At 52.7% G+C, this 23,439-nt stretch overlaps 1 pseudogene; it reads right to left on the bottom strand.

Annotated features, from left to right (window-relative positions):
• Window positions 1-6,407: 6,407 nt before the first annotated feature.
• LOC127033317 (E3 ubiquitin-protein ligase TRIM39-like) overlaps window positions 6,408-23,439 on the bottom strand; it is a 29,183-nt pseudogene continuing 12,151 nt past the window's right edge.

Here is a 23,439-nt window from a genome sequence, read left to right as displayed (position 1 = left end):
AGCAGCCTTTTAAAGCTTCTTTTAGCAGATTGTGCAACCGGGAGCCAATCACGCGCTCCGGCAGGATATTCCACCCAAAAGAAAAAAAAAAAGGGCAGAAGCCACAGCCCGGAAAAGCCTCCAAACAAGCAACTTTAAGAAACGAATAGGCAGAGGGGATACAAGCTACCACAGTGGGGTGAGCCATCTGCAGTGGCTGCCGAAATAGGACATGTGGCAGAGACCCTGGTGTTCCTTGCTGGCCCATCTCAGCACTCCTCCCCCAGGGCTGTGGTGTTAAAGCACATTGCTGTATACGTCTTTGTTACATAAAATAATTCATTGTCACTTGAGGTGGCTCTGACCTGCTGTTCCCATGGCCTGACAGTTACTCTGTTTCCTATAAGCCACTGTAAATGCAGCTTCACTCTATTTTAGTTATTTATTTTTAATTCCTTTTTAAAGCAGTGTTTTGGTTAGTCCTATTTTCCTTAGAGTGCCTTGGTTAACCCTGTGCACATGGATGTCTTTGTGCTGCTCAGTGTACAGTTTTAATAATAAATAATCATAGAAAAAACAATAATTGAAGCTACAGGTTGAACCTTCCTGATCAGAACTTCCCTAATCCGGCAACACTCCTGGTCTGGCATAGTCGGTGACCCAGTGGGTGCTGCGGGGCTGGAACACTCAAGGGGGAAAAACTGACGGGCTGGGGCCAGGAGAGTTGTGGGACCAGGGAAGAGTGGATCTGGCTGCAGCCAGAGGAGCAGGGGGCCAGCGGCGGGGAGCTGAGCCCCTGGGGAGCAGAGCCCTGGTGGGCCGGGGGCCAGCAGTGGAGTCCCAGAGTCCCTGACAGGGCTGGGCTGCTGTGGCTGGGGGCGGTTCTTCACAGGCCCAAGGGTGGGTGGTGCCTTTGGGCAGAGACAGCACAGAGCTGCTCACTCCAGGGCACGCAGAGAGGCACTGAGCTTGGGGGAAGCCCATGGGGCCTGGCAGCTGCCAGGGACATATGAAGCCTGGGGAGACACTGAGCCCAGAGACGGACAGTAAGGACTGATCAGCCCCACCCTAACCATCTCTTCATTCAGGCCCTGAGCCTGGACAGAGCCTCACCCTAGGGAGACAGATTCAGGGTCCTGCATGTCTCTGACTCTCCACAAGATAAAGAGCGATTTGTCTTCATGTAGCTGGGACAGGGCTGATGGGGGGTCCCACTTCTGCCTACACATCCGGGGGGGGGGAGCTCTCTGCTCCAGGGCAAGGAGGGGAGACAGCTGGGCTCACTGGCCCCCAGGGCCAGGGTAGGACAGCAGCTGGGCAGGGCCCATCAGTAACTGGGGGCTGCACGTGGCTCAGGCTCAGGGCTTGTTTGGGGCCACCAGGGTTTTTATCCCCAGGGGGAGGGGTTTGTGCAGAGGGGGATCCCTGAGGTGAGATTCCCTTTGGGGAAGGAGCCCCTCAAACTCTCTCATGCCTGGGGCATCTGCATAGAGGGACTGGAAACCTCCCCGCGCCCATCACATCTCCCCAGGATCTGGGAGATGGGAACTTCCCTCCCCACTTACTGCTCCTGCTGCTTCTTCCAGTCTCTTCTCCATCTCTCGCCTCCCCCACCCCCCTCCGGCTGGGAGATTCAGTCGTTGGCCCGGGGTGTTTGCTCTCCCGGGGCTGGTTCGACTCAGGCAGGTGCTCAGGGGAGCAGAGCCTGTGTGGAGGGGGAGGGCTAGGGAGGGCAGCAGCTCTGGGACAGTAGCAGAGCTGGGGCGAGGAGGAGCTGTTGTTGGAGTCACTTTCCTGCCTGGCCCCGGCCCTTCCCCTGGGTCTGTCCCCTCAGCTGCAGACTCTGGCTCAGGAGCTGGAGTCGGCAGAGCTTGGGGCTGCCCCAGAGGCTGGTTCCAGACACCATACAAAGTCATTCCCTGCCCCCTCCCACCAGGGAGTTTTAATGGCCAACTCTTGAGTTTTCATGAAAGCTCTAGGTGGCTCAGGGCTGGTGCTGAAGGCAACTGCTGGGGGCTGAAGGGAGAGGTGGCAGGGTCTGATCACTGCTGCGCTGGTCAGGGCAGCAGCAGCCCAGAAAGGGGGACACTCCCAGCCCCCCAGATCAGGGACTGAGGGCAGGGCTGGGCCATGTCCACGGAATCTCTGGGGCTGAGCTAATGGGCTGGGTTCTGATCAATCCCATGATCCCCTCCCCCAACCCCAGTGGCCTCCACAACAGGGAACGGACGCAGGAACGGAAACAAATAGCCCAGATGGGGCCATGCCCCTGCTGCTCAGTGCAGACAGACACTCCCAACCAGAGACCCCCTGCAACATCCCCCTCTGCTCAGCACCCTGCCCCTGCCCCCTCCATCCAGCACCTCGTGCCCCTGGCCCCTCTGCCCAGTGCCCCCTCCCCCCTCTGCACAGCATCCCCTACCCCTTCCTCCAGCATAACCTGCTACTACCCCCTGCCCAGCAGCCATTAGTCATGGCAAGAGCCCTCCCTCACAGACGAATAAGATGATTCCCATGGGAGCCCCCCACACACACACTCATGCACACACACACCTGCGTGCATGCACACGTGCACATACACACATACACAAACACACACTCCACCTTAAAAAAAAGTCAGAATTTTGTTTTTGGTATTTGCAAAATTCCTTGTCTATTTCCATACAAGGGACATGTCTACATATGTCCTCAGAGCTGTTCATATGTTTGTCTTATCTGCTGTTCTGGTAGCCTAAATCTGGTTCATGTCACCCACTGTGAACGTATTTTCATTCAAATTAATTATTTACTTTTAAATGTGTTATTTTTGTTCTTCTTATAACATTTCTTCCGTCATTTAGTATCTTTAATATTGAAGCTTTGGTTTTTTGTAATAGCACAAGCTTATTTCTGGTGATCCTGTGATTTCAATGCTGACTGATTTCCCGGGTTGCCCATCTTGTGGTCCAGGGGAAGTAATTTGTGACAGAAGCGGGTCCCTGTCACAACTTGCTACCTGCACATGTTCCATGGGTAGCTATTTGAAATGGGTGGATGGCAGCCCCTCCTGTCACAATTTGCTACACCTGTGAAATGTCTATTTTAAATTTGGACACAAATGAAATAAAAGATTTTTCTAATTAAAAAAATTATATAACATTAGAATGTGTATTATGCCCAAATTGAAAAGCGATTTCACAGTTGTAGCTCATTGTGGTGGGAGCGCTTCCATCTAGCAGAGCTTCTACCTTTGGCCTATGGGGAACTGTGGATGTAGCGAATTGCGATAGTGCAGGGAAAAACCCCAGCTGGATGTCAGTAACTGCTACCAGCTGGAAATTGTGACAGGGAGCAGTTTGTAACAGGACCCCTGGCTCCACAGGAAAGGTCAGTATCTCCCTGGAGCAAGTGCTCTAAGTAAAGGTCTCAGGCCTGGGGCAGCCCCAAGGGCTGTCACTGGGCTCTAGCTCAGGGAGGTCAGGCAGGAGCCAGGAACCTGCCCCGAGCCTGGGAGACCAGCAGCAGGAACAGCAAACCCCAAACCACACACAGCTAATGGAGAGCTAGAGTCACACACCATGGGGCAGGGACAGGAAAACACACAGGATGCTGGTGTAAATCAGGAATAACCCAGTAGAGTCACTGTGACCCCTAAATCCTTTCCAGAGTCATTGCTTTCCAGGATACAGCCCCCAACCCCTGCCCCATTCTGTTGGTATGGTCCACGTCGCTTGTTCCTAAATGTGAAACTTTCTACTTATCTCCATTAATAAACATTGGGGGGGGGGCAGGGGTTGCACTTCTGGAGGAATCTGAGCCCCCTTTCCCTGACCCCTGTACCTATGCTAGGACACGCAGGAGCCCTGTCCCTCTGGGGTTATCTGAGTCCCTCTCAGTGCTTCTTATGCATGTGTTAGTGTCTGGGGGTCCCAACCCCCCTGTTGTCCAGAGGCCTTCTCTCTGCCTCCCAGATATTTACTGAGATGTGGGGAGCCCTGCCCTTCTAGGTGTTATCAATCCAATCCCCTCTCCCTGCTACACCTCAAGTCAAGAGCTGGTGGGGCCAACACTTCCTGGGGTGTCTGAGCCTCTCTCCAGTCCCCTCATGTGAGCTGGGATGTGAGGAGTCTTGTCTCTCTACAGAGATCAGAGCCCCTCTCTCTGCCCCCAGGTGAGCCAGCAGCTGGAGAATCCCTGGGAGCTAAGAACAGACATGCTGGGAACATGCACCAATATCACACTGCTGAGGCCTGATCAACACTAGAAAATTCGTATGCAGGGTTGGAATGAGCTCTCCATGACATTTTGTGATGAGCTGGGGAAAGACTTTAGGGACAGACCCTGTTTTATATATGCCCACTATGCCTAGGTGCACAGCAGAGGGAACTGCTCTGCCACAATGATCACTTTTGGCTGGTGCGGGGTTACACAACACTCCAGTATTGGATGCAGGGTAATGGAATGTCACTATCCCTATTTCATTAGCAAAGGGCAGCAGAGCTGTGCTTAGCCTGCCCTAACAGAGGTGAGTTACCCTCAACTGAACCTCACTTGCTAAGTAGAGATGCCAAATCCCTGTGAAAAGGAGACAGGGTGGGTACAGGTGTTCCTAAGGCCATGGCTACACTTGCAAATGCTGAGCGCTTTGAGTTAAACCAGCCTTCGGAGACCGCAGCAGGGAAAGCGCCACAGTACATCCACACTGACAGCTGCAAGTGCACTGGTGTGGCCATATTTGCAGCAGTTGCAGCGGCATTGGGAGCAGTGCATTTTGGGCTGCTATCCCACAGAACACCTCTTCCCATTCTGGCGCTGTTGCTTGTGGGAAGAGGGTGGGTAGTACAGGGAATTCTGGGTCCTGTCCCAATGCCCCATGATGCATCGGTTCGCATCCCAGCAATCCCTGTGCTTCTATCCATATTTGGTGCCATCTTTAAATGTTTTTTGTACTGAACGCTCTGTCTTCCCTTTTGGTCTGCGGGAATGGAGCCCGAACTGCTGAGGAATATGCTGACGAGTCTCGCCAGCACTTCACGTTTGGCAGTCGAGTTATTCCTTAACATCCAAACTGACAGTGAGGACTCTGCCGATATCGACTCGAGTAACGCACACAACATGAGATTGCTTGTGGCATTCACGGACACGCTCAGCACTATGGGACGCTGCTTTTGGGCTCGGGAAACAAGCACTAAGTGGTGGGATTAAATCGTCATGCATTCTTCCATACTGCAATAGCAACCTGCTTCTCCACGGGCAGGGCAGCTATCAATCTCATGTCCCTGCACCGCAGGGTGGGGGTGAGCTCCTCACACAGTCCCATGAAAGTGGCTTTTTTCATCCGAAAGTTCTGCAGCCACTGCTCATCATCCCAGACTTGCATGTCCATGTGATCCAAATGAGAACTCTAGCCTGTGTTCTTGCACATAGGTTGTTAAACCCTGGGAATTGCAGGGAGCAGATTTAATCAGGCTATATCCAGTACCACAGAAGCGATACCAGTATTTACTGACAGCTACAGATGATTTTTCAAAAGAGGTAGAAGAATTTCCACTTAGAACTATGACAGCACATGAGGTGGAGAAGAAGACATGTAAAATTATGTATCAACATGGCTGTCCAGAGCAGACACTGGGAGATCTAGGTTGTGAATTGAATAATGAGGTAACAGTTTACATTTTCACTATATGGTCAATTACACAATCATGGCCGTGTGACAGGGGCTGTTAGCAGGTACAAACTGAGCCCTGTGGAAGCCAGCACCCTGGTCACTGAGAACACCCAGGGCACCGGGTGCACTTAGAGGAGGAGGGACTGAGCAGTTTAGGTTTGGAAGGGCAGAGGGGATCACTTGCACCTGTAGGGAGCCTGATGAGGTCACTAGCTCAGGGTTGAGAAGAAAGCAGCAGTATAAAATTCTCAATTGGAGCAGGAAGGGGCTCCTTTTAACTGCTGCTATGTTGTGATGCACCATAAAAAGTCATAAAGATGCTTGGTGGAAGTTCCCTGGCAGACTGCCTGCTGCTTCATTCACAGAGAGGTCTGCCAGCCAGGGGTTGCAGGAACTGATGGGGCAGCCCATTCAGAGTTAGAAATTTAAAAAGGAACATTGCCTGCAATCTCTTCATGAGACTTCATGCTGTAAATTGTGAGGGACAACACATTTTTGTGGCTTGTCAGATAGTAAAAACTATGTTTTAAATTAACCAATTTGCCAACATATTTCCCCACGTAATAACTCAACAAAATTGGATACGGGAACACAGTAATTATACATAATTCAGTGAGAACTAGGGAAAGGAATGCAGATATTTCTGAAGGAAATTTTATGGAAAAATTATCTATTTTTAGATTAAAATTGCCTTATGTTAAAAATTAGGAAAAAGACAAAGCTTCAGGAGCCCATGCCACCTAGACACCAGTAGACTGGATAAAAAGCACAAATGAATCCATTACAAGAAAATTTGAGGGTATTTATTTTCAAATAATCAAGGTATGTTTAGGGCACTCTGCCATGGATGGCATATTATGAATAAATCTTCAAAACTGAATTATTACATTGAAAATGTTCATAACGCATCAAGTTTAAAACAAAAAGGAGTCCTAGCAATTCCGTGTAATGTACCTCCCCTCAGACTCTGCTCAGCTAGATCTTCAAAAAGTTAGGTTCAACAGCTAATTTCAAGGAATTAGATCAATCAGTCACTATTTTTACAGAGCTTTAGAGAAAGTGGTGGACAGAACCCAGAGGAATTGTGATGAATTTCCTGGAGAAACTTTCTTTCCTTTATACTCTAAACCTCACATGACATCAAAAATATCACCCTTTTGACTGATTTATGGCTGAGAAGGAAGGTTTGCCAAAAAGCTTCACCAAATTTCATGTTATGTGTCATTAAGTGCCGGCGTCTTTAATACAATTAAGTTTATGTGTGATGACTGAGTAAAGGAACACAACTCCTTATCTATTTCTTTATCAACTACATTTGTTGTGTCCTTATAACCAAGACCATGAAGAGCCTGGCTGTACACTGAAATCAACAGTGGACACTGACAGTACATTGCCTGCAAATAATATGTCTAAAGAAAAATAAACTAAAAACTGGAGATTGTAGAAGAGATGTCTATCGATAGGAAGAGAGCATTTGAGGTTGGGGACCATGTTTTGTTAATTGATGTAAGAAAAACAAAGGAAGGGTCATATATAGATTACCAATTAGATGTAGCTAGAAAGTTAAAAATCACATGAATTAATGCTGACAGTAGTTCAAAGGTTATTTTATAATCTTGTGTGAGTTAACTTAAATATATTGCGTAATTAATTCCATCATTTTTTTGAACTATTAATTTTCAAAGGTGTAGTGCAGAAGGTGGGTGCATGTGTCCTGCCATCCAGAGAGAACCAGTCAAGACAATAAAGAGTGGGGGCGGGGGAGAGGGAGGGAGAGAGAGAGAGAGAGACCAGCTGCACATGTGTGTAGTTGTGATGTTTATGACACTTGTACATTGTAACTGAACAACCCAGTCTGACAATTTAATGTTTATTTTGTTAAGATAAATATTTTGGATTTCTTGAAATTCCACAATCAAAATACAAATGACGTTATTTAGAGAAGTTAAACTTCACCATAGATTTGAGGGAAAGATTAAAAAATGTCAGTAATTCCATTTCTACAAATATATTTATCTGCTTGTTTTTGAAACACTGTTGAAATGTAAATTAAAATATTCTTGTATTTACACCTTGTTACAATATTTTCTAAATTAAAATAATCTTTTTTCTTTCATATTTTACACTGAGATTTCACAGGGTTAGAAAATTCTGACCGGAATGATCCCATCCCCCACCATCTGCTACCCCTGGGGCGGGGACAGGGAAAGTGGGGGCTGGGGGTTCCCAGGTGTCCGGTTTTTGACTGGAACCTCCAGTTGAAAAGGGAAACTGGCAGCATCCGGTCAGCACAGAAAGTCCAGTTGCTGCAGTAACTGGCCCCCACCACTGGGACGGGAAGAGCAGCGGGGCTGGGAGGGGCCAGTCTGTGCCGCGGGGTCACTGTCAGGGGCCGAGATTCCCTCCGGCCTGAGCTGGGACCGGGCAGATTATCAGGGGAGCCGCGTTTGTACCCCCAGCGATGAGACCAGGATAGAAATAAGGGCGGAGCTTCCCGGAGAAGGTGTCGGTGAAAGTGCAGAGATGGGACCTGTCAGTCACATTGTAAAACGAGACCTCGCCCGCCTCATAGTCCAGGAAAATCCCCACCCGGCTGGGCCTGGCGCTCACGGGGAGGGGGGTCGGGGTGGAGGTCAGGGCCTCGTATCCCCCATCCCTCAGCCACACGACCCAGTGTCCATCCTCAGGAGAGAGTGTGACCAGCCCCTTCCTGCTCACAGATTCCCTACAAACCCCCAGGTTCCATCTAGTCTTGTCTCCCACCTCCACCTCCCAGTAACGCCTCCCGCCCGCGAACCCCTCAGCGCCCAGCACACAGGCACAAGGATCAAATCTCTCAGGGTTGTCGGGCAGATCCTGGCATGTGTCTCCGAGTCTCACACGTTTCCGATCCTCAGACAGGACGAGTTTGGGATTTGCCGTGTCTGGATCCAGAGTCACGTCCACTGGGGAGAGAGTCACAGAGTCAGGGCCGGGGGCAGGGGCTGGTCACTGGGATCAGAGGGAAATTAACCTGCGTCCACGTTAATCACTGGGGGGAGGGGTTGTTGCCGAGGGGAGTCAGGTCCCCTCTGCCTGTGAGGAGACAATGAGGGGGAAGGGCAGGAGGAGCGGGGGAGGGGTGGGAAGGTGTCAGGGGAGGTGGGGGAGGGGAGGTGACAGGCTGATGCTGGGAGAGGAAAGGGGAGGGGGAGGTGACAGGAGCAGAGGGGGTGGAGGGAGGGACATGGGGTGGGGCAGGCACAAGGGCTATGGGGTGATAAGGGAAGGGAGGGTGTAATAACCTTAGTCCCAGATTTGGACCTTAGCGTCCAAAATATGGGGGTTAGCATGAAAACCTCCAAGCTTAGTTACCAGCTTGGACCTGGTACCTGCTGCCACCACCCAAAAAATTAGAGTGTTTTGGGGCACTCTGGTCCCTCTGAAAAACCTTCCCTGGGGACCCCAAGACCCAAAATCCCTTGAGTCTCACAACAAAGGGAAATAATCCTTTTTCCCTTCCCCCATCCAGGTGCTCCTGGAGAGATACACAGACACAAGCTCTGCGAATCCAAACAGAGTGAATCTCCCTCTCTGTTCCCAATCCTGGAAACAAAAAGTACTTTCCTATTCCCCCAGAGGGAATGCAAAGTCAGGCTAGCAATCCAACACACAAATCTCCCCTTGATTTCTTCCTCCCACCAATTCCCTGGTGAGTACAGACTCAATTTCCCTGAAGTAAAGAAAAACTCCAACAGGTCTTAAAAGAAAGCTTTATATAAAAAAGAAAGAAAAAATAAGTACAAATGTTCTCTCTGTATTAAGATGATACAACACAGGGTCAATTGCTTAAAAGAATATTGAATAAACAGCCTTATTCAAAAAGAATACAAATCAAGCACTCCAGCACTTATATTCATGCAAATACCAAAGAAAAGAAACCATATAACTTACTATCTGATCTCTTTGTCCTTACACTTGGAAACAGAAGACTAGAAAATAGAAACTACTTCTCCAAAGCTCAGAGAAAGCAGGCAGCCAGAAAACAAAGACCTTAGACACTCAATTCCCTCCACCCAAAGTTGAAAAAAATCCGGTTTCCTGATTGGTCCTCTGGTCAGGTGCTTCAGGTGAAAGAGACATTAACCCTTAGCTATCTGTTTATGACACGCCCCCCAAATTGCAGACAGTGGGGAAGCTCACTGGCGGCGATTTCCTTCTAGAACTTGAACATAAACAGATTAATACAACACATACACCTTTACATATACTCCTAAGTATATAACTAACAGACTTCTACATTTTAAGAACTCTTTTTAACTACTGAATTCTGGGAAACTCTCACGGGAGAGTGCATCAGCTACTTTGTTAGAAGCTCCTGTGATGTGTTGAATTTCAAAATCAAAATCTTGGAGAGCCAAACTCCAATGAAGAAGTTTCTTGTTGTTCCCCTTGGCAGTATGAAGCCACTGTAGTGCAGCATGGTCAGTTTGTAGTTGGAACCGCCGTCCCCAAACATATGGGCGTAGCTTTTCCAGGGCGTACACAATGGCATAGCATTCCTTTTCACTGACTGACCAGTGACTTTCCCTCTCAGACAGTTTCTTGCTGAGAAACACGACAGGATGGAAGTTGTGATCTGTTGCTTCCTGCATGAGCACTGCTCCTATACCACGCTCAGATGCATCGGTGGTTACTAGGAATGGCTTGTCAAAATCCGGGGCCCTGAGCACAGGGTCAGACATGAGCGTTGCCTTAAGTTGGGTAAAGGCCTTTTGACACTCATCAGTCCACTTAACTGCATTTGGCTGGGTCTTTTTGGTCAGGTCGGTCAGTGGGGCAGCGATTTGGCTGTAGTGTGGTACAAATCGCCTGTAGTATCCGGCCAAGCCTAAGAAGGATTGGACCTGCTTCTTGGACCGTGGGACAGGCCACTTTTGGATAGCATCTACCTTGGCCTGTAGGGGGTTTATGGTTCCTCGACCCACCTGGTGCCCCCAGGTAAGTCACTCTGTTTTGGCCTATTTGACACTTTTTGGCCTTAACAGTTAGTCCTGCCTGCCTGATGCGCTCAAAGACCTTTTCCAGGTGTAGTAGGTGTTCGGGCCAGGAGTCTGAAAAAATGGCCACATCATCGAGGTAGGCAACCGCAAATTCTCCCAGTCCAGCTAGTAGACCATCTACCAGCCTCTGGAAGGTGGCGGGTGCATTTCGAAGGCCGAAAGGAAGGACATTGAATTCATACACCCCCGCATGGGTGACGAATGCTGACCTCTCCTTGGCAGGTTCATCTAGCGGTACTTGCCAGTACCCCTTGGTTAAGTCTATTGTAGAGATGAACTGGGCACGTCCCAACTTTTCCAATAGCTCATCGGTACGTGGCATTGGATAGTTGTCCGGACGAGTTACAGCATTTAGCTTACGGTAGTCCACGCAAAAGCGTATTTCCCCATCTGGTTTGGGTACCAGAACCACTGGAGATGCCCATGCACTGGTAGATGAGCGGATTATACCCATCTGTAGCATGTTTTGGATCTCCCGTTCTATAGCAGCTTGGGCATGAGGAGACACTCGGTAAGGTGGGGTTCTGATTGGGTGAGCATTACCTGTATCAATGGAGTGGTATGCCCGTTCAGTCCGTCCTGGGGTGGCTGAGAACAATGGGGCGAAGCTAGTGCACAGCTCCTTGATTTGTTGCCGCTGCAGACGTTCCAGGGTGGTTGAGAGGTTCACCTCTTCCACGCCACCGTCTTTTTTTCCCGTCGTAGTAGACACCGTCAGGCCACTCAGCATCATCTCCCTGGACTGTAAACTGACAAACCTGTAAGTCTCTGGAATAGAAAAGGCTTGAGAGAATTAACATGGTACACTTTAGGCTTTAGTGGGGAATTGGGAAATGCTATGAGGTAGTTTACAGCTCCCAGGCGCTCTTGGACCCTGAATGGCCCTTCCCATGATGCTTCCATCTTATGGGCCTGTTGCGCCTTCAAGACCATAACCTGGTCTCCTACCTTGAAGGACCGATCTCTGGCATGTCTGTCATACCAGGCCTTTTGCTCTTCTTGAGCATCCTTTAGGTTCTCTCTAGCAAGGGCTAAAGAGTGTCGGAGGGTGCTTTGTAGGTTGCTTACAAAGTCCAGAATGTTAGTTCCTGGAGAAGGCGTAAACCCCTCCCATTGCTTGCTTCACCAACTGTAATGGCCCCTTAACCTCGTGACCATACACAAGTTCAAATGGTGAAAACCCTAAACTGGGATGTGGTACAGCCCTGTAGGCAAACAGCAACTGCTGCAACACTAGGTCCCAATTATTGGAGAATTCGTTGATGAATTTTCGTATCATGGCCCCCAAAGTTCCATTGAACCTTTCCACCAGGCCATTGGTTTGATGGTGGTACGGGGTGGCAACCAAGTGATTCACCCCATGAGTTTCCCACAGTTTTTCCATGGTCCCTGCCAGGAAATTAGACCCTGAATCTGTAAGGATGTCAGAGGGCCAACCTACCCTGGCAAAGATGTCTGTTAGGGCCAGGCACACAGTGTTAGCCCTGGTGTTGCCTAGAGCTACTGCTTCTGGCCATCGGGTAGCAAAGTCCACTAAAGTCAGTACGTACTGCTTTCCTCTGGGCGTCTTTTTTGGGAAAGGGCCCAGAATATCCACAGCTACTCGCTGAAATGGGACCTCAATTATGGGGAGTGGCTGGAGAGGGGCCTTGACCTGGTCTTGAGGCTTACCCACTCTTTGGCATACCTCACAAGACCGGACATACTTGGCAACGTCCTTGCCCATCCCCTCCCAGTGGAAGGACTTCCCCAACCGGTCCTTGGTTCGGTTCACCCCAGCATGGCCACTGGGATGATCATGGGCTAAGCTTAAGAGCTTCCCCCGGTACTTAGTTGGAACCACCAACTGTTTTTTGCGGCTGCCATTCTTCCCGGTGTCCACCAGAAAGAATTTCCTTGTATAAAAGTCCTTGGTCTATAACAAACCGGGATCGATTAGAAGAGCTGAGAGGCGGTGGGGTGCTCCGTGCCGCCGCCCAAGCTTTCTGAAGGCTGTCATCCGCTTCCTGCTCAGTCTGGAACTGTTCCCTTGAGGCTGGGGTCACCAGTTCTTCCTCAGACTGTGGACTGGGGCTTGGTCCCTCTGGAAGCGATGTAGGTGATGGGGTTGTTTCCGTTGCTGGTGAACCGCTCTCCGCTGGTGTACCTGAGGGTATTTTAGGCTCTGGCTGAGCCTTTTGGGTATGGTTGTCTTTTGCTTCTGCCAGTTCTGGCTCGCTGGCGCCCTCTGGCGTTGAGTTTGAAGATGGGGTTGCACTTGCTGGTGCTGGTTGCTGTTCCAGTTCCGGGCCTGGGACTGGAGATGCTGTGGCTGTTTCAGTGGTAGGCATGGAATCTGGGTCCACTACCTCTGTCTGGGTCTCTGGTAACACAGACGGGGCCTCTGTGGATGGTTCAGGAACAGGAATGGGTCTGGAAGCTTGCCTGGTTTGGCTACGTGTAACCATTCCCACTCTCTTGGCCCGCCTCACCTGGTTGGCCAAGTCTTCCCCCAGTAGCATGGGGATAGGATAATTGTCATAGACTGCAAAAGTCCACATTCCTGACCAGCCTTTGTACTGGACAGGCAGTTGAGCTGTAGGCAAGTCTACAGCTTGTGACATGAAGGGGTAAATTGTAACTTTGGCCTTTGGGTTGATGAATTTGGGGTCAACGAAGGATTGGTGGATAGCTGACACTTGTGCCCCCGTGTCTCTCCACGCAGTAACCTTCTTTCCGCCCACTCTCAAATTTTCCCTTCGCTCCAAGGGTATTTGAGAGGCATCCGGGCCTGGGGATCTTGGGTGTGATGGTGGTGTAATGAATTGCACTCGCATGGTGTTCTTGGGACACTTGGCCTTGATATGTCCCAGTTCATTACACTTAAAGCATCTTCCATCTGATGGGTCACTGGGCCGAGGTGAGTTACTGGAGACTGGTGAGGTTGAAGGGTAGGGTATCTGTGGCTTTACTTGGGTGGTATGTGGGGTCTTTGGCTGTCCTCGGTTGTAGGGTTTATGGTCTGTGTGCCCCCTGGGGTAATCGTTCCCCTTGACAGTAGCTTTCTTGCTTTCTGCCAGTTCCATCCATTTGGCTCCAATCTCCCCCGCCTCAGCGATATTCTTGGGTTTTCCATCTTGTATGTACCGTGTGATGTCTTCAGGAACACCATCCAAGAACTGCTCCATTTGTATGAGGAGGTTCAGTTCTTCCAAGGTTTGAATGTTGTTTCCTGTTAGCCAGGCCTCATAGTTTTTTGCAATGTAGCAGGCGTGTTTGGGAAATGACACCTCTGGTTTCCACTTTTGGGTTCTGAAGCGCCGACGGGCATGATCTGGGTTATCCCCATCCTGTATCTGGCCTTGGTTAGAAAAAAGTTTATAGTCATTCATTTGGTGCTTAGGCATTTCAGCTGCCACCTCTGCTAAAGGTCCACTGAGCTGTGACCTCAATTCTACCATGTACTGGTCTTCGGGAATGCTGTACCCAAGACAGGCTCTTTCAAAATTTTCCAAGAAGGCCTCGGTGTCATCACCTGCCTTGTAGGTGGGAAATTTCCTGGGCTGTGGAGCAATATTTGGCGCCGGGTTGTTAGGGTTGGCTGGCACAGGCAGCCCAGCTTTTGCCAACTCCAGTTCATGTTTTCTCTGTTTTTCCTTCTCTTCATTCTCTTTTGTTGTTTTTCCATTTCTCGGCGGTGGGCCACCTCTTCTTCTTCTAGTTTTCTTTTGTGTTCTGCCTCCTTGGCTGCCTCTTTGGCTGCCTGTTCTCTTTGGTAGGCTGCCTCTTTGATCTGTTCTTCTCTTTCTTTCATCTCCATCTCTTTTTGTTTTATTTCCAGTTGTCGCCTGTGTTCAGCTTCTTTGATTTGTTCTTCGGCGCCAATTTTTGCCTTAGAAGTCATGGTTCCTGTTTTCTTGTGTTGGGGTGCCCTCCGGTGTTTATCTTCTGAACTGCAGGCTCTGTTCCCTCCTGGAGTCTGCCTAGCAACAGTGCTTTTTTCTTTTTCTCTCTCTAGCTAATGTTCAATGAAGGGAAACCAGAAAAACCACTTTATTTGCATGCATATAAGTGCCGGTACTTGCCTCCTAATGGGAGGGCTATTGCATGACAAAAGACCCTTAACATGCAAGCCACAAACTGCCAGAGAGAGCAGAAAAAAATTCTCTCTGGTTCCCTTTAAAACCAACTGTTTCTCTCTGCTAAAAAGCCCTTAGCAGAGAAGAGAAAAATAAAATATTTCCACTGGCTTCTGGATTCTGTCTATATCATCTCACCGGCTGCCACTCATGTAATAACCTTAGTCCCAGATTTGGACCTTAGCGTCCAAAATATGGGGGTTAGCATGAAAACCTCCAAGCTTAGTTACCAGCTTGGACCTGGTACCTGCTGCCACCACCCAAAAAATTAGAGTGTTTTGGGGCACTCTGGTCCCTCTGAAAAACCTTCCCTGGGGACCCCAAGACCCAAATCCCTTGAGTCTCACAACAAAGGGAAATAATCCTTTTTCCCTTCCCCCATCCAGGTGCTCCTGGAGAGATACACAGACACAAGCTCTGTGAATCCAAACAGAGTGAATCTCCCTCTCTGTTCCCAATCCTGGAAACAAAAGTACTTTCCTATTCCCCCAGAGGGAATGCAAAGTCAGGCTAGCAATCCAACACACAAATCTCCCCTTGATTTCTTCCTCCCACCAATTCCCTGGTGAGTACAGACTCAATTTCCCTGAAGTAAAGAAAAACTCCAACAGGTCTTAAAAGAAAGCTTATATAAAAAGAAAGAAAAATAAGTACAAATGTTCTCTCTGTATTAAGATGATACAACACAGGGTCAATTGCTTAAAAGAATATTGAATAAACAGCCTTATTCAAAAAGAATACAAATCAAAGCACTCCAGCACTTATATTCATGCAAATACCAAAGAAAAGAAACCATATAACTTACTATCTGATCTCTTTGTCCTTACACTTGGAAACAGAAGACTAGAAAATAGAAACTACTTCTCCAAAGCTCAGAGAAAGCAGGCAGCCAGAAAAACAAAGACCTTAGACACTCAATTCCCTCCACCCAAAGTTGAAAAAAATCCGGTTTCCTGATTGGTCCTCTGGTCAGGTGCTTCAGGTGAAAGAGACATTAACCCTTAGCTATCTGTTTGTGACAGAGGGGCACCAGGGGACAGAGGGGTGTGAAGGGAAGGGCAGGTTCCAGGGGGCTGCAGGGGGTGAGGGAAGGGGTGGGCACCAAGGCAGAAGGGGATGGACCCCAGGGGGCACAGGGATGCAAGGGAAGGGGAAGGCACCAGGGGGCAGAGGGGTGTGAGGAAATGGAGGGGGCTCCAATGGGACAGGGGAAATCAAGGGGTGGGTGAGCTGCCAGGGGGTGAGATGATGAGGAGTGGGGAGGTGGAACCATGGGGGGAAGCGAATGAACAGGCATTGGTGCCAAAGGGGCAGAATGGGGGGTGAGGGAGCAGGTGAGCAGAAGGGGGCAGAGAGAGGGGTGTGGAGAAGGGCAGGCCCTAGGGGGGCAGAGGCGTGTGCAGGGAGATGTGGGCACCAGGGGGGCAGAGGGAGGATGAAGGGAGGGGTGGGGCCTGAGGTTAGGACCGGGTGAGGGGAGGGGTGGGGCAGTGCTGGGTGAGGGGAAGGGCTGAGACCAGGGGGGTGAGGGAAGGGACTTGCACCAGACAGGCAGAGGGGGCAAATTAAACAGCAGGCACCAGGGAGGCAGAAGGGGCCAGGGCAGAGCTGGGACTTGGGGCAGAGGAGGAGCTGGCACCAGGGGACTGGAGGGGTGGTGAGGGGTGCAGGTGTCATGGAGCCAGAGGGGGAGGAGAGGGGCAAGGGTGACAAATAAAGAGAAAGTGGCATGAGTGATGTTGGCAGAGGGGCGAGAGGAGAGCAGGGTCAGTAGGGCAGAGGGTGGTGAGGGGATGGGCACCAGGAAGGAAGGGGCCAAGGGGAGGGTCAAGTGTTGGGGGGCAGGAGGAGGGAAGGGGCAGGCAGCAGAAGGGTGCGGGGGGAAGGGAAAGGGCAGGTGCCAGGGGATTGAGGAGGTTGAGCAGAAGGGCAGGCACAGGGAGGGCAGAGGAGGGGAGGGAGAAGCACGGGGGGGCAGAGAGGAGTGAGAGTCAGGGCAAGTGGGTAGAGGGAGGTGTCAGGAGAGGGGATTGGGGAGAGGCAGGTGCCAGGGGGTCAGAGTGGGGCTAGAGGAGGGGTGGGCACAGGGGGACGAGGGAAGGGGCGGGTGCCAGGGGTCAGAGAGGGCGGGGAGAGGGGCAGGTGTCAGGAGGGCTGAAGGAAGTAAGAAGGGTGAAAGTCAGGACAGCAGAGGAGGGTGAGGGGTGAGGTGGCCATCGGGCGGGGGGGTTGTGATGGTAGTGGTAGGCAACAGGGAAGCAGATGGGGGTGAGGGGAGTTAGAAGGGCGAATGTCAGGACAGCAGAGAAGGGTGAGGGGAGGGGTGGGAGACATGGCACAGGGGAGGGGAAGGGGACAGGTGGATGCCAGGACATAGCAGGGGTGTGAAGTGATGGGAGGGCTCCAGGCTGCAGAGGATGTTTGGAGGAGAGGGGCAGATGCCAGGATGGCAGGGGGAGAAGGGACGGGCTCTTCCAGCAGGGCAGAGATGGGTGGAGGGCAGGGGCACCTGCCAGGGAGGCAAAGTGGGAGTAGAGGGGCAGGGGCCCAGGGGAGCAGAAAGGGAGTGAGAAGAGAGGTAGGGATATTGGTGAGGGGGTCAGAATAGACGCAGGGTCCAGGGTCCCTCATAGGGGTGAGGGAAGGGTAAGGGAGGAGCCAGAGGTGGGTGAGGGAGAGGCAGGCCCCAGGAAATCTCTGTTGCTTTCGGGCCATGTGTGCTTGGTTTCTCGCTCAGAGCAGGTCAGGGCTATCCCCACACACACTGGGGGTGCAGCCCTGCCCCAGGGGAAGCAGCTGGGACTCTCCATGCTGGCAGGCCCCATGGGCCCCACCTTCCAGCCAGGAAAACCCCACAGCCAGCCCCTCCCCTCGCCTGGCCCAGCCTCACCCCCACGGGGGCAGTTGTCTGCATTGGGCTCACTTGGGGGGCATTATAGTGGAAGATCGGGGGGCGGTATAAATGTGTACTGATGGGCTGTTGCTAATGAGGCCAGGGCAGTGGGGAGGGGAGGGGGCATTTCCCCACTTACTGCCCCCTCCATCTGGGAGAAGCTGCACTGGGGACCAGTCCAGTTCACACCTGCACAGCGCGTCTACACTAGGGGTTTGCACCGGTGCAGCTACATCAGTGCAAGGAAACCCCGGCAGACATGGCCTGAGACACTGCTGTGCCAGGGGCCGTAACCCCTCCAGTCACTGGGGTTATGGATCAATAATTACAGGGTCACTGGAGCAGAGGAGCTGGACTCTGGGCTCCCAGGTGGAGGCTCAACCCACTGGGCTGCAGAGTCATTCTCACTCCCATGCTCTGGCCCAGTGCCCATGGCAGTGTTTAGACACAGGGGGACGTCATCAGACACCTGGAGCCCAGCAGTCCAAGCCCTCATGGCATCACAAGGGGGGACTGAACCTGGGGCTCCCAGCTGAGGGCCCAGCCACTGGGCTAAAGGCTACAAGGGAAGCAGCAGCACCTTTTTCTCTTAATTGAAACTAGTCAGCAAACTCGACATGGATTCACAAATAGTTTCTGTTGACCCGAAATATAATTTTGCAGCAAATAAACTATTTGTCCAAAACATTTCACCCAGCTCCACTGCAAACCTGTCTGAGCAACTTAGGAGCCCCAATCCCAGTGACTTGCAATGAGAGACTGTCAACATCCCCAGAAACGCAGTTACAGGCAGGCCAGGCTCAGGACTTCAGCTATGAAACACTCCAGAGCTGCTGTTTAATTTGCCCTTTGCAGACAAATGCCCCCTGGGCCCCTGATCTCAGCCCCATAAATCAGGCTGAAAATGGAGACTTGGCTCCAGCCTGAACTCTCTGCCCAGAGCCATTTGTCCCATGGACGATGCTAGCGGCACAGACCCTCTGCAGCTGCACCTGGGCATCTCCCAGAGCGGATAATGGTCACAGAGACCGTCTCAGAGCCCCAGGAGCTCAGGTGTCTCCATCTAACGACTGTGCCATCCACCCGCCTCGCTCTCATTAACCAGCCCTGGGACAGACACGCTGGGAACTTTCACACTCAGACTCTGGAGACACTTTGGGTCCTTCTACACAGCCTGCAGCAGCGAGTCTTGGAACAGGGTGGACAGATTCAGGCTTATGGGGCTCCCTCTTTGGAATTAAAAATAGCCGCAAAGATTTCCAGGTTCTGGCTGGAGCTCAGGCTCTGAAGCCCAGGATGGAGCCAGGTCTGCCCCTCACAGTGCAAGAGGGGACATTGTCTGTGTCCACATCCCCTTCATCCCCTTCCTAGGATGGGGAACAGCAGTCCTAGGACCCCTACCTTCACCCCCAGGGCAGGGGAGAGAGAGCTCTCAGTCTCCTGGGCAGTGGGAGCCTCCCAGCACAGGTTCCTGGGTGAGCGTGAAAGTGTCTCCACAAAGAGAGCTCTGTATACCTGGCAAATACACAGATGTGCCCGTGGATCAGGATCCGGGATGGTGCTCTCCCCAGGAGTGATGGAAGCTCTCTAAAAGTAGAGGGGTCACCCACTCATGCCAGCCCTTCTCCCTGAGCTCCTGTCCCCGCACCCCTGAACCCTCGCTCTCACACTGCCCCTTCTTCCTGAGCCCCTGCCTTCACACCACCTCTTCCCCAACACTCTGACCCCTTGGTCTCTCCTCTCGGCCCCCTCCCCCATCCTCGCTCACTCTTACAGCTGGTAAAAAGTGGGAGGGAATAGCCCTCCCATTGGTAAAAGTGATGGGGCCATGGCCCCTGGCCCCCTCTTCCAATGCCCCTTACTCACCCCACAACCCCAGTAGGAGAGGACCCTTGGGGCAGTGACAGTGAGTTCGGTGCTGGGGATACGAATTGGGTTTTACACCCCGGCTGCTGGAGCTCTGTGTATTGAGGGTATAAGGAGACAGAGGCCGTGTCAGCCCCCCACTGTCCTGCCAACATGGCTCAGCCCTGACATCTGCTGGATCCTCTGCCTGGGGAGGAATCGTCTGCAGCCCGTTCAGGCCTTGGCCTCCCTGCGGAGGTGGCCGGTGAGGCTGCCGTTAAAGTGAGTTACGAGGTGAGCTCCTGTCCGCTGGGAACTGGACTCTGAGCCTGGGCTGAGATCGGTGACTGGGGAGTGAAAGGCTCCACCTGCCCTCACTGCCCCCCTGAGCCAGACCAGTGCCGCCAGCCATTCAGTGCAATAACAACCATGCTCAGGCTTGGTGACACAGCCAGTTCCCCAGCGGGCAGGGCGAGGGCCTGTCCAAGGAGCAACGGGCACAATCTGCAGCAAGGGAGGTTGAGGCTGGAGATGAGGAAACACTTTCTAATTCTCAGGGCAGTGAAGCTCTGGACCCGGCTCCAGGGGAGGTTGTGGGATCCCCGTCACTGGAGGTTTGTAAGAACAGGTTGGACAAATCCCTGCCAGGGATTGTCTAGTCCCTGACCTAGCGTGGGGGGCTGGACTAGGTGACCTCTCAAGGTCCCTTCCAGCCCTGCATTGCTATGGTTCTAGGTTACAGCAGTTCCTGGGGCTGGGTCCAGGGGCTCTAAGCGTGGTGAGTGGCACGTGACAGTGTAAACACTGTTAGTGACCATGGCAGCTGGCAGCTCAGGGTCCCTGCCAGGGGCCTGGGCTGGCATGTGGCTGCCTGTACCTGGCTCAGCAGGGTGTTACTGGGCCATGTGGACAGGACCTAGGGCTGGCACCTGTCCATAGGGTTGCCAGGCATCTGTTTTTTTATTGGAACGCCTGGTCAAAAAGGGACCCTGGTGGCACCACCGACTGGGACATTAAAAGTCTGGTCACTGGTGCAGTGGGGGCCCGGGGCTAAGGCAGGCTACCTGCCTCCCTAGGTCCGTGCAGCTCCTGGAAATGGCCACCATTTACTTCCCTGGAGTTTGAAACTTTTCTAGCAGAACATAACCAAGTGTCAGCCATGGTCAAGCCTCCCTTTGAATACAGGTTGGCTCTGGGGGTGGGGGGAAATATATCAAGAGGGTTGGCCCTGTTAGGGGAGTCAGGGACCAGACTACCTGTGACAGACCACTGTAAGGGAGAATGAGACAACCCAGACCAACCTGGAAGTAATTAAATCCCTAGGTGGCTAGTCAGCAGCAAAACAGCTAATGAGGCTGAGAAAGGGTTACCAGGGCTCAGCTGAAGGGATCCTAGGGACAGAAGCTGCTTAGGAGAGGAGCTCCCAGGAGAGCTCAGCAGAGCAAGGGGCCTGGAAACGGAGCTCCTAGAGCAGTGCTCCCCAAACTGTGGGTCATGGCCCCCTAGAGGGTGTGAAGGAACATTTGGGGGGCCTGACAGGGCCTGGACCAGCCCCCATTTGTGGCGGGAAGGGAATGTTACCCAGCCCTGCTTTGCCCCGAGCTCCACTCCGCCCCATCCTCAGCCCCAGCTGCATCTCCGGCCCCGACTTCAGCCACCCACTGCTGGCCCTGCTCCAGGCTGAGAACCCAGATGCAGCCCCAGCCCCAAACATGGTTCCGCCCCAGGCCGAAGCCCCCAACTTCCGGCCCCAACTGCGGGTCCACTTCCAGCCATGGCCCCCAGCTTCTGGCCCCAACTGGAGCCCCATTCCTGGCCCAGCTCTTGACAGCAGCTCCCAGGGTGGGGGCACAAACCAGGCAAGGGAGGGCTTGATCAAAAAAGTTTGGGGACCACTGTCCTAGGCAGACAAGCTCCCCTAAGGGGGAGGAGCTGCCAGAGATGACAATCACAGCAGCAGCTATAGCAGGACAGAACCCTGGAGAGCTGCCCCCGGCTGGAGAAAGTGGATGCAGAGAATAGAGGCACAGTCTGAAATGACCCAGCTCCCGGAGGGAGGGCTGGAGTCATCGGATTCCAGGATGGAAACTAATCCAAGCCCAGCTCCGGGAAGGAATGAGGGCTCCTGACTTGAGGACAGTGAGTAGCTGCAGTGAGAGCTGGAGGCTGGAGCAGAGTGAGGGAAAATATTTTATTTTGGGGTTTACTTGGACTCAGAGCAGACCCCGGGAGGGGACTTTTCTCTCAGATCTTTTGGACTCTGAGGCATAATTTAAGGAGTGCTGAAGAGGATAAACTGAGGCAAGATGCTTGCCAAGATACCCTGAATTGGCTGAGGCTGATATCAATAACACTCACTGCCCAGCTCCTAAGGGCTGCATGACAGCGCAGGGCCTGCGCCATTGCACACGGGGACACTGGGGTGCAGGGATCCCTGGTTACTCTGCCCCACATATTTACCCAGAGACTCCCCTGAGCTGCCGGACCTGGGTCCCTGGGGTCAGAGCATAGGCAGTCGAGTGGCATTGACCTGCCAGAGCTGCTGGGGCGGGGGGAAGGAAAGGGTTAATCCCAGCGCGGTGGCACTTTGCTGCTCAGCCCTGGCTGGTCTCTGCCCTCTGGGTGCAGCTCAGGGCGTGTGTCTCTGAGCAGATCCCTGCCCACTCCCCAACATTTGCCCCAGATACAGAGAAACCGGGTGCCGAGGGAAGGAACAGCCCAGCAGCGCTGCATTGGCCCTGGCACAGGCTGAGCCTGCGAGCGCAGCAGCAGAGGCAGCAGCAGAGAGAGGGGCTCAGCCATTGAGAGCAGCAGCGTCCCCACCCGCAGGGGAGGGTCAGCGCTGGGACAACGGGCCGGGCTGGGTCAGGGGCTGGGAGCTCTGGCAGCGAGCCCGGCATCAGCACCAATAGCCCTGCTGGAAACCCTGGGCCTGGCCAGCCTGGAGCAGCCAGCGAGTGACTCAGGGCCTGGGACCCTGCCCAGGAAGGAGGTTCTGGGGGGCTGACAAGAGGCTCCCCAGGGGCTGGGGATCCCCTAGAACGAGGCACTGAGCTGACTGGCTCAGGATCCCGACAGGCTCAGGGGCCAGGGGTGTGGAATGGCCCAGAGCCCAGCCGTGTTCAGGGCCCAGTGGGCACAGACTGTGCTGGGCTGGGGGCAGTGAACGGGGAGGGAAGCAGGGATGTGTTGGCTCCAGCTCGTCACAGAGAGGAAGGTGCTTCCCCCACAGCCTGGGGTTCCTGCTCCCCGGAGCCCTGAGATCCTGTCCCGGAAGCCGACACCGACTGCGCAGCCTCCATCAGCCGGGACAGACACACCCAGCTTGGCCCCTTCAACTGCCCCTGCTGGGGGTGGGTGTGAAGAGACGAGTAGTGGCAGGTAGGATGAAAGGGCCAGTTCAACTATCACAGACTGAGCTCACTGAACCTTCCCACCCTCCTCTCCTCTGCCTTAGTTTCCTCTCTGTCCCTCCCCACTGTTAGGTTTCTGCCTTTGCCCTGGGTCTCCACGCTGGGGTTGTGGGGAGGGGTTTGAACGGGGGCAGCTCACGCTCAGCCGTTGTGACAGGGTCACAATCTTCTGAGTGAGTCTCACTCACTGAGCAGCAAACCACTGACCCAACCTCACACTGGGCTGTGCTCAGAGCAGACGAGGGACCCGTAGGATTCAGCTTGTTACCCAGGAACACACGGCCCAGGTCAGACCACAGTAGCCAGATCGGCCCCTCCTCCAGCTCAGAAAACTGGGCCAGCCTTGGCTAATGGGGGCTGGGGCAGTGCTGAGCGGTGCCCACACAACACAGCCCTCACATGTCCCAGGAGAGAAACAGACAGACACATCACCCATTACCCGTCTGTGCAGCTCCCAGTACAATGGGCCCAGTTCAGGCCTCCCAGCACCTGGCTCAGGGAC

Source organism: Gopherus flavomarginatus, chromosome 12 (assembly GCF_025201925.1).
Source record: "Gopherus flavomarginatus isolate rGopFla2 chromosome 12, rGopFla2.mat.asm, whole genome shotgun sequence".
NCBI lineage: Eukaryota > Metazoa > Chordata > Testudines > Testudinidae > Gopherus > Gopherus flavomarginatus.
This window is presented reverse-complemented; position numbering and strand designations above follow the sequence as displayed.